The following is an 11,465-nucleotide window of genomic DNA, read 5'->3' as shown; positions in this document are numbered from 1 at the left end:
CAATTCGTTCTAGGTTCTTAAGTATTTATTAGTGTTTGTCTTACACATATATCCTACTTTTACTACCAGTTCTATGTGACTATGCTTCACGCGCGCCTACGATGAACAATTCCCAGGAGTGGTGGCATTCTTCCCACTTCCTCTGTATTACTCCAGCGCGGCTCCTCCCCGCGGGGGCTGGAGCAAAGCGCCCGTTCCTTGCCGCGATTCCGCGCGGGGGGATCCCTGCGGCGGCGGCGGCGGCGGCGGCGCGGGCGGGATGCGGCGCTGGGCGGGCCCGCGCCGCTGCAACGGCCGCGCCTCGCTCGGGCCGCGGGGGGACGGGGGGTAGCGGCCAACGGGAGGCAAGGGCTGAGGTCGCCTCCTTGCTCTTGCAAAATGTAGGGTCACAGACGGCCCCCGAAAGAGCCGAGGGCCACTCCCCGCGCTGTGGCCCGAGTTCAGGTCTTAAGTTGAAGCCTGAGAGGTGGCCAGGCTGGTCTTCACGTTGCCTTCAACAGGAGTCAGAAGTACACAAGACGGTATGTTGCAGGAAAGCAGCCCGAACTAGCCAGTGCAGGTGACTTGTCTGAAAGTCGTGTTATCCCAAGAGCAGTTTCTTAGCTACTGTGAGGAGCTGTAGGTATGTGGCTCTTACTTTGTGAGGTAAAGGTACAGTATAAGAGAGGAAATGAAAAGAGTGTCACACTTCTGTGAATTGTTCATCTTAGATGGATGTAAAACATAGTCCCGTAGAATTAGTAATAAACACAGGAAATACATGTAACACAAATATTACAAAATATTTAGACTCAAAGAACGGATTGGGTTGGAAGGGACCTTAAAGGTCATCAGGTGCCAGTCCCCCGGCAGAGACACCTTCCACTAGCTCAGGTTGCTGAGAGCCCTGTCCAGCCTGGCCTTGAACACTGCCACAGCTGCTCTGGGCAATCTGTAGGATAAAGATATTAGGAAATACTACAATTTATATGCTGTGTACAAAAGGATAGTCTGGGGAGGGTATATTAATCACCGCCCAATTTAGGCAAGAGAGATGCAGATTCCTTGTTTTAAAGCTTTCTTTTTTTTTTTTTTTTTAAGCCCATGCAATCACAAATGGTAGTCATTTTAAAAGGGAAAATGTAAGTTATTTACCAACAATATGTAATTAGACAAGCTTATTGTTAATAAGGAGACAAAAATATAATTGAGCCATGGGCTACACAAATGGCACAAGACAGATGTTTGAAGACAACAAACTACTTCCTGTAAGATGAATAGGTTTGGATTAATTCAGAATTGTGACAGAAGATATCCAAAGGCTGTGCTTCAGGTTGTGATGATAAATTAGATCGTCTTTTGTAAAGAGGGAGGTATTTACCCAATGGAGATGATTTGCCTAACTGAATTACATATGTTGATATTCCACACATACCACCTTCATACCTCCTTCATCTTGAGGAGAAATAGAAGATAATGGTTTCATTGATCCCTTTAGTGAAGTCATACCACTTTAGTAGCTGACAGACCCTTAAACATAAACCAAATCCAGTAATTTAGGAATTTATATACTTGGTGCAGGTAAATTTCATTTTGTCACAGGTTCCTCTGGCAGAACTTCAACAGCTATGATAACTTCTCTTGGTTGTGTTTTTTGAAACCTTCTCTGCCCTTCATAGTATCTTTTTGATTTACAGCTTTATGGAGTAGTTTCAGTATGCTGTCAACAGTTTAATAACTGGTTGTTGCATCTCCCAGATAAGACTGAGACAATACAGGTTAAGAAGACTTCAGAAAAAATCTGCAAAGCTATAATTTGGGAGAAGGAAGGGACCAATTTGAAAAAAAAAAATCAGATATGTTTTAAAGGGAAATTTCTAAATTCAAGAAAATAGTTTGAAACAGGTTTGTCTTCTCATTTTGACTATGAGTAAGAATGCTGATTCTCAATATACTGCTTTGGGATGATATGCTGTATCAACACTTCTATATTGCTGTCTTCTCCCAGTCTGAGGAAGTTCACTTAATTATATTATTTCAGGTGAGATTTGAAAGACCTGGATGAGATAATGATATTGGTATAAAATATTAGCATTATCTAAGGTGTTTAGACAGTGTAATGAAAGGTTCTAAATGCAACCTAAAAACCTTGGTCCCGGAAAAAGGACAAATTGGAAGGGGATAAGTAATTTTAAGTAGTTCCTAAGAGCTGCTTCCTATAGCCTGCTCTCCTTATTCCATCACAGAGAGCGTGCTTCTCTACTGTTAGAGTCCTAATCTTAAGGACACAGTGAGTTTTGACAGCTATCTCCATCTGCCAATTCTATGAAACACAGTTCTCCTGGAGGTACCTGGGGCTCACTTTTAGATATCAAAGGGTACATTTCTTAGACATCATAGCTCAGTAGCATTAAATGGTGAAAAACTGGTTTGAGTGGACTGTAAAAAGGAGCTGCTTCATGTTTCAGCATACATTACAAGCTTGTATTTTATGCTGAAGTGCACCAGACAGTGCAGTTTTAAACATGGTCACCAGCTGCTGTTAATTAATAAAAACAGCTCTTTTCAGTTAGTTCAGAGCAGCTTGTATTAGCAAGCAATGTTTATTGGCTCTCAGTATAGAGCATAAAAGAACGTATGAGAAGCTTTTGGGAGCAGAAATGTAGGCTTCCCTTTACAAAGTCCCCCAGGGTTGCCTTTATCTTGTTTCCAAAGTGACCTGTTTACTGTAATGTCCTGCCATCAGCACAGAAACTGGCAAGTCTGCTGTGGGCAAAACTATAGAAAAGGTCAGCTCTGGATTGCAGAGAAAGTGCCCTGCATCAAAGTAGACACTAAGTACCTCTCATTTTACTCCATAGAGTAAAATACCACAACAACAAATGATGGGATGCTACTTTTTTAATAATGTAGGTACTGTTGCTTTGTGTTCTTGTATGAGTCATTTAAATATATATGTGTGTGTGTGTGTCCACATTTCAGGGTTTTTTAACAGTCATGTGACAAGGTTTCCTAGAAATGTAAAAATGCCTGGCCTGTGAAATTCTGAGAAAACTCTGTGCGAATACCAAGTACATCTTTATTACCATTAGGAGCAGTGTGTGGCTTTTGAATCTAAGGGTTATTTAATCACTGCTGAAAGCAGGAATCTAAATATGACCCAATAATTGTATTAATTAATACATCTTAAAAGACAAGAACTTGAAAACTATTTGGGTAGTATGCAGTTAAGTTGTGATGTGATCAATAACATAAGCTGAGAATTTTCAGGTGTTCACTGCACATTTGTGCAAGGCATTTTACATTTATTTACTGATAAGAACACTCAATTTGCACAGTGTTTCCTAAGGGGGTCCTGCATCCTACATTCATTTCCTTTTTTATACCCCATCTAAATGTTTCAGGATTAGCAGGCTATTGCATCCATCATCAGGTTTGTCATGACTGACCCTAAAGAAGCCTAAAGAGTTGTCCCTGTAAATACAAATACTTGCAAACATGAAATGTGTAATCAATATGAAATCAATTAACAGATTCCCTATACTTTAGAAATCCCTTTCTGTGCCATGATTCAGGGTAAGTATGTGCAAGATTCAACAAAATTGTAGAGTACAAAGAAACATCAGAGATAGACAATTAATCAAAGTAGGATATAAAGACATGTTTTTAATTGGTGTCTAAATAACAACATCGATGAGTTGTCAGACTGAGCTCTGTGTGGGGATTTCTGTTTACCTTCCACTTACCACAAAGTCAAATCCTACTTTGCAGGGTTTGAAATTTACCACTTTGTGTGTGTTTGGGAGGACCTACAACTCTGTGTTCAGTCAAAGCATGCATGTCTTTTATGTGTTCTATGCAGTATTTAGAAGGAAGAGCCTGGGAACTGTGCATGGATGACTTGTACCTCTGGCAGGTGACAGCCCTAAAGAACTCTGCTTTTGACACCAAGGAGAAGGGTGTAAAACGGCCCTTGTCTTAATGTCTCACTCGCTTCTCACTGTCGAGCTGTGCTCACAGGACTGTTTCCAGAGTAAAGCATGGCAAGGACAGAATTTGACCCGCAGTGAGTGCTCACTCAGTTACTGGCCTCCTGCTGCCTTGGGGAGAGCGTTGCAATGAATAGTGCTTGGATGTGCCAATGAGCAATGCAAATGTTATGTAACTCACACTTTGGAAAAAGAAACACTGTTCATTCATTTACGCCTTAAAGGTTAGAGCCTGTAAATTTCTACTTGACAAGTCCATAGGTATTTGTATAATTCATTTACAATATCACATTTTTGAACTTATTGTACATGGAAAACATTGCTGGGGCTATTACTACTTTGCACTAGGAGGAGTTTACACTTAGACCGTCAAGTTGTGCTACAAAGTGAAAACTAGTGGTTTTCCACACACATTGTGTGTAGGTATTGGCAACCTCTATTTAAAAAAAAAACACCAAAGAACCAAAGATGAGAAAAAGGAAAACACAGTGGCTTTCTAATAATTTAAGATGATTTTGGTAATAACTTGTCTTGCTGACATGATACAATTCGACGCTGTCCAGAAGACAATAGGCTTTTCTTTCTGGAGAGAGGTCCTCCCCCCACAGCCGCCCGGTAGCGGTGGGACGCACCCGGCACCGAGCCTTTCCGCCGCCGCGCTCGGGACGTGGAAAATGAATTTTGTGGGAGGCGGCGGCGGCAGCACCGCCTGCAACTGCACGCCCGGGGCCGCCACCGGTAGCGGCCTCGGCGGCCGGAGCACCCCCGGTCCCTGCTCTCGCCGCCAGCCCCCGGGCCGGGAGGCAGATGCGCGACGCGGGAGAGGAGCTGCGAAGGCGGCAGCACCCGAGCGCGGCCCGGGGGCTCGCAGCAGCTCCCCGGCCGTCTTCCCGTGGGATACCGCTCTTGGAGTGCCGCCCGCCCCGCACCCAGGAGAAAACCGCGGCCAGGCAACGGTAGGGAGCGGCAGCGGACGCCGGGACTCGGCCGCCCCGCACCGCCGGTCCCGAGCGGCCGCCGCGCCCCGGCAGCGGGAGGCGCTGCGCTCCCAGCGCCGGCGCCTCGCTCTTCCCCGGGGGGCCCGGGTAGGCGCCGACCGGCGCCTGCAAGCGCGGGGAAGGGAGCTGAGTCCCTTCCCTACTTCTCCCGAAGCTTCTCCACCCCCGCCTTTCAGGTGAAGAGGAGGTGATTGCTGGCTCGAAGCATGTGTGTTAATTGCGTTACCTTATGCAAAAGAGGTGAACTTTTAAAGTTTAACTGAAGTTTGCTTTGGGATTTGCGTGGGGTTCCTCTCGACTGGAAGCTTCGGAATGCAAGTATGCTCCGAGGCTAACATAATGGGATAATGGCATTTAGTGGGGGTTTCATTTTGCATCCTTACAAGCAATATTCTGAAGCCTAATTGAGGTTTCTTTTTTATTTTAAATAGCATTCATTTAAGCCTGTTCTCTCTGTAATTTTGGCAATTTTAAGTTTTAAGTTGTTTTTCATGTACCTTTTCTTTAGGTGCGCTTTGCTACATGTAAGGTACAAGTGCAACACTACAAAAGCTTCTTAGCCTTGAAGGGACTGCTGCTGTGATTAATCTTCATATTTTTCAGGTTCAGGCCCTTAGTGTTTGCTATGAAATACATAAACTAGATGCAGAAACAAATATTAAAGTATCCAAGTATTCCTAGTCCATAGTTGAAACAATTACATTTATTATGTGGAAAAAGAAATCCCAACTGAAGTGGTTTAAAGGTTTATACATCTGGTTGTAATATTCAATCTACTTTAAAATTCCATGTGAATTCTGTATGAATCATGCCTTATTTTTTAATGAATTTAATTTTACACTGAAAATATTAATAGCATATTGAAGCAATATCCATGACCTGGCTTCAACTAACAAAAGCCATAAAGTTCAGTATGGAAGAAAAGCATTTATCCTCATTTGACCTCTGTGTCCTGGGTTTCTAGGCATTTCTTCTCACAAACTATGTAGTTATTCATTGACCATTGCAGGGCTTTAGGTTTAGTGAAGTAAGTAAATGCCAGGTGGCCAAGTTCTGTTCCCAGCTACTTCAGACTTTACACCATGGTAACTTTGTTTCAGAGCTGTCACCACAGATTTACCTGACTGTAACTGGAGCCTTAATTTCTTCAATAGCTTCCGTTATATTTTTTTTACTTTGCCAGCTCAAGTCAAAGTTTTTAATACAGGATTTGTATGTAAATTAGATAATGCACAGTTTAATTGATTCCCCTCTTTACTAGGACTTGCAGAATTGGAAATATGCTTGTAGTAGAGACAAGAAACCACAGTGCTGTTTTGTATGGCTAAAAGCTATAAGCTTTCAGTCCTGGTGACTTTTTAGTGGCAATTCTGATATGACAGAACTAAAGGCTTTAGGGAAACTATTTTATGTGTACACACATAAATAAACTTGCAAAGTTGAGATGAGAAAGGCTTTTAAAGTGTTACAAGAATTCTAGCAATGATATTCTGAAAGAGAGGCAATTTAAATATGGGAAGATCATATATTCCTTTCTGGTGGCTGGACTCAGAGGCTTCACTGGTTTCTGCATCTGGCTTCCTCTTAGTGTGAGGTGGGCTCCACCATGGCCTAGGACACCAAGGAAAGTTGCAGGAAGCCTGTAGAGAGCTGCAGGGGTTTAACACAGGACAGAAAATTTACTGTTTTGTAAGTCAGGTCTTGGTTTGTTCTTGTTCCGTGTTAATGCGTATTTAAGGGGCCATTTAGGTAAAGTTTGTTTTCAGTATAAGAACCTAGAAAGACATATTTTAATTTATTAAAGTATGTAAAGGGGAAATGCCTCATTTTATTTATTATACAGAAATTTGATACTCAAATATGAATGAATGGAAATTGATTGTCAAAGTCTTACTTAAATGTTGTTACAATACTTTTAAGTGGAAACAAATTTTATAACACTTACCTGAAATATCACTTTTGATAGCAGTATCCTTATTTTGGAGAAAACGTGGTTTAATACCTAATTTTGTATGTGAGACTCAACTGCTTGTTACATAAAGGGAAAAATTAAAATAAATACTTGGAAGTTTTTGCAGAGCTGCAGCCCAATCTAAACATTCTAGAAAGTTTAGAAGTTTTTAATTGTAGTTTCTGTAACTATATTTCTCCACCCTGTTGCCTTTTCATTTATCATTTTTCCAAGTAAACTTTAATTGATATGTTTTATTTAGAGTTCGGAGCATGATAGATTTGTACTGACATGCATACATTACAGTAATTTCAAGAGGTATCCATATGCAGTCATGATTATGAAAAACTGTAAAAAGGGAGAGTGCATTTAGGCTGAGAGGACTGAATCAATCACCATTCTTTCCAGTGGATGTACCGGCTGAAGAAGCTCATCATTCTGAAATGTGCCATTGTATAGTGCATTCAAATGATGTGGCAAGGTCTGAAAGCTGTGAAAATAATAATTCCTGACTAGCAGCTGTGGACATGGTGATAAAAATTTCTTTCTTACCAGAGCTTAAAATAAAGACTGCGCCTTGGTAATTACCAGATAAAACAATCTGGATTGAAGGAATTATAATAGGTAAGAGAAAAATCCCCATGTTAAAACGTGAGGTGGATAATTTTGCTTGTAACAAGTAGGAGTGAAATTCAAGGACACTCATTACTTTTGGTATGGTATAAAGAAATTAAGATGCTGGAGTAGGAGTGATTGGAGATGCTGCTATGCAAAAGCTGGAGCCAGTTCTGCAGAATTTCACTTCTCCCAAATTTTACCCCTAGCACTTCAGCCATTTGTTGTGGATGAAGACATTTGACTTTAAGTCACTGATCTTGAATGGCTGCTCAGCTTTTTTTTTTTTTTTTTCTGTACAGAAAAGAACCATGTAGTTATAAATTTTATTGTTCCTTTAAACAGACTTTTTGGTATTTCAGTCCTTTTCACATGATGATAATGGATACATTCTGAAGTCTTCCTAGTGTAAAGTAGTGTATTTACATGTGTTGATGGATTTTAGAAAACATTTGCTCAAAATTTAAATATTTTTACCAAATATTGCTTAATTCTTCATCTTTGAAAAAGTGGAAAGGTTTTTTCAGTATGTAACTAGAAGACAAGTTGCAAGTCCTATGTGTATGAATCTGACTGTTACCTCCTGTGTCACCAAAGACAAATTACGAAGGTTTCTGTACCTGGGCTTTGTAGATTTAATATGGAGTAAATAATTAAAGATTCACAGAATATTCTGAGTTGGAAGGGATGCACAAGGATCATCAAGTCCAGCTGTTAAGTGAATGGCTCGTATGGGGATTGAGCCCACAATCTTGGTGCTGTTAGCACCATGCTCTAGCAGGGATATTCTGAAGCTCACTCAAAAAATGAAATATTGTGTGATGCCTGGTGAATGGTAGCTGTATAAGTTCTCAAAATGGACAAGGGAATTGTACATTGTATTTTGAGTCATGCCTGTAAAATTGGGCTAAGCCTTTCTGGTCAAAATACCCAAACACAAGAGTATCCACTTACTTGGCAATCAGTACCCTAGTATCCTATTTATTTTGCAGATGATATCAATACACTATTTTACTTGATGAAATTCTAAAAATTAGATTGCTCTGTAAAATACTACAGTTACAGCAATCCCTGTACAAGTGAAAATTACTGCAAGGATGTCACAGAAGGCAGAATTTGAGTACTGAATTGCCTGAAGATGCCACTTCTGAAATGTGGACACTACAAATACACTTTCCAGGAATAACATCACATTGCTACCCACAGGCATCGTTGGTTAAGCTTTTCTAGAAAATGCACAGACTAGCTAGGTGAAATTCTTAAACTAGTTGGAGTTTGCCATTTAGTGTCTCTACATGAAACCACTTCTACATGAAACCACCTCCAAACCACCAAATTTGGAGTAGCTTCTCAGGTAAAGTCAGTGTTTTTTTCCTTGTTATTTTGGTTGGTTGGGGTTTTTTCTTTTTATGTCTTAGTAAAATGAGGATTAACATAGTATGAATATTATTTAATAGCAGAACTGGAAATAGGCTCCAAGTCTGCTGATTTCTATCCACACTGTGTGGGCAGTAGAAAAAGAAAATGGAAATTTACAACATCTTTCCTGAAAGTCAGTAGAACAGTAAGCTGATCAAACTGTACAGTCCCATAAGACCTTTAATTTCTAACAGGAACAGTTTATCTGGAAATGGTTCTGATGTCCATTCTGTCTTCTTTGGTGGTTTTGCTGCCTATGAAGCAGCAGCCTCACTGTGCTCTACAGCTTGGTGTGTTAGGATGAAGTGCTGGCTTGCCATCCATGAAAGGCAGCTGGGATTCAGGACAGAAACCCAAACATATACTGGATATAAACGGATGACTTTTCTCTTCCAAGTATTATTTTCTGTGTTTGTGAATGTGTATGTGTTTTATGATGCATGCTTTGCTGGCACGAAAACTGTAACACGATTATTTTCTTCAGTTTCTGAGGGTGACTTTAAAACTTTGGCTGTTTGTGCTTTTCAGGATTCCAGCTCAAAGCAACCAAACATCTGTTACTGTAGCTGCCCTATTTTAGGACAAAGAGGTGTTAGTGAGAGCAAAGTATGCACAGGTCTGATGTCTCCTGTATTCTCACTCCCACATTTTTATGTACATTGTGAACAGGTTTTAAGGTAGATTTTGAAATGCAAAATTAACTTCAAAACTGTTTTTATTTTTTTGAAGTTGCTTAAGATGGTGCATTATTTTGAACATTATGTAGAACAAGTGTTTCACTTAAATCTTATTAATGGTCCAGTATCCACAGATAGAGGCATTACAATAATTTTGAAAGATTTAAGAACTGGTAAAATAGACCTTGGGTTTGTTAATTTTCTGCAAAAGTTTCTGGAGTGTTTCAAATTTTACCCTATAGTTTTTATATAAATAATTTTACAAGACACTTCAGACTTTTTCTTCTTACAAAACCTTTGTTGTTGCAGTTATTTTTATTATTTCTTCTGTTTATAGGAAGGTGATACATATTTCTAAATACATATCCCAACTTCTCCAAGTAATTATTTTATAAATAAGCTAAAAGTCTTTAATACTTGAAAAATGAAAACCATCAAACTTATCAAAATCCTGTGATTCTATGAAATTATCTACTGGTTTTTGGAACAAAACATGCATAGTTATGTGGACAAAAGTAGCTTTGTGGAGTAGAACATATTCTCATGCTTTTTGATCATTCGTTCCTGATGCTGAAGATTAATGTACAAAACTGAGACAGAAGTGGAGAACAGACAATGTAATGCCTGTGCCTTGACTTGAGTTTTTTGAAATAAATAATTATGTTATGTTCTTGTTATAATAGGTGGTAGTCTGTAGTAGCTGCTAAGTGGAAAGTTACATAAGAAATTTTTTCCATTATTTTTATGTCTAAATGTTGTCTTTGCGTATTCACAATTTAATGAAATATTCTCCTTTCCCAATGAAAGTTTTATGTTTGGTTTTAGTCCAGAAGTTGACTTTCCTGGAAAGCTTATGGGAAAATACTTTGGCTGGTTTTGATTTAAAAAAAAAATGGTATGCTTTTCCCATTTGAAATGTAACTGGAGAAAGAGACTGGTGTTATATAAACACAACTGCATAATCTGACAGTTTTAGCGTGGCCATTTCTCATTGAGGGTTTAATTACTTTGGAAATAAAAAATTGAAAAAGTATTTTAAAATTTTGGTGTCTGTTTCTAGTTTACTCTTAGCTGCTTTATGCTGTTTTGAAAGACTTGCATGCTGGTTGCTATGGTTTGGTGAGGCTTGTACTGCTGTGCTTTTAAACTGCTGTAAATTAGTACAAATGAATAAATACCTACTGCACTTGCTGCTGCTTTGATGGGATGAGGCTTCCTTGGATGCTTAGTTAGGCCTTAAGGGAAATACTTAACACCCACTATGTAAAGCGGCTTTTATTACTCATTAGTATTAGACTTGTTGGTGGTGGATTGCAGCATTGATGACAAGATCCCTGGTCACATGTGAGCTTTGTAACCCAAACACTCTGATGTGTTGGAAGAAGTCTGCATCTCAGAAACAGGTCCTGAAACGCCAATGCTGTAAGTACCTATGAGAGTGGTTTCCTGATTTGCTCACCAAATAAAGGTGGATTATTCACATACTCAAGGTTTCTACATTTGTGTGTAGGATTGTAGACCTTAATAATGTAACATAGCTGACATCTCTGTAACAGGTTTTAAAGCTTTATATAAGAGAGTACTACCTAATGTTATTAAGCCTGGTTGTTCTATAACACTTCCCATTTTGGGCTTTAAAAGTAAACATGTCCAAAACACTAACAATTTGCTTAATTTTCCTTAAAATTTTCTATAAGATCTGTCAGGTCCTAAAGCCTCATAAAAACTTTCCAATGTTTAAACAAAGTCCTGGATGTAGTAACTGTGAAAAAAGTATTTTTGTCCATGGTAAATTACAATCTGATGTATCCTGTTACTGAAGACAGCTGAGAGTGTA

At 39.5% G+C, this 11,465-nt stretch overlaps 1 protein-coding gene across 3 annotated transcripts in view; it reads left to right on the top strand.

Moving 5' to 3' along the window:
• The first annotated feature begins 312 nt into the window (after window positions 1–312).
• The window catches only part of RNF144B (ring finger protein 144B), a 93,965-nt gene continuing 82,812 nt past the window's right edge, over window positions 313–11,465 (top strand). Inside the window, exon 1 of one of the 3 annotated variants that reach the window (XM_053944638.1) lies at window positions 313–521. The gene's annotated coding sequence lies outside the window, so the exon portion shown is untranslated. Of the gene's footprint in view, window positions 623–11,465 lie in introns of all 3 variants that reach the window. The other 2 variants (XM_053944655.1, XM_053944647.1) reach the window with 2 other exon arrangements.

The sequence above is a fragment of the Vidua chalybeata genome, chromosome 1 (assembly GCF_026979565.1).
Source record: "Vidua chalybeata isolate OUT-0048 chromosome 1, bVidCha1 merged haplotype, whole genome shotgun sequence".
NCBI lineage: Eukaryota > Metazoa > Chordata > Aves > Passeriformes > Viduidae > Vidua > Vidua chalybeata.
Note: the sequence above shows the minus strand (reverse complement) of the source record. Positions and strands in the feature narration are given on the sequence as shown.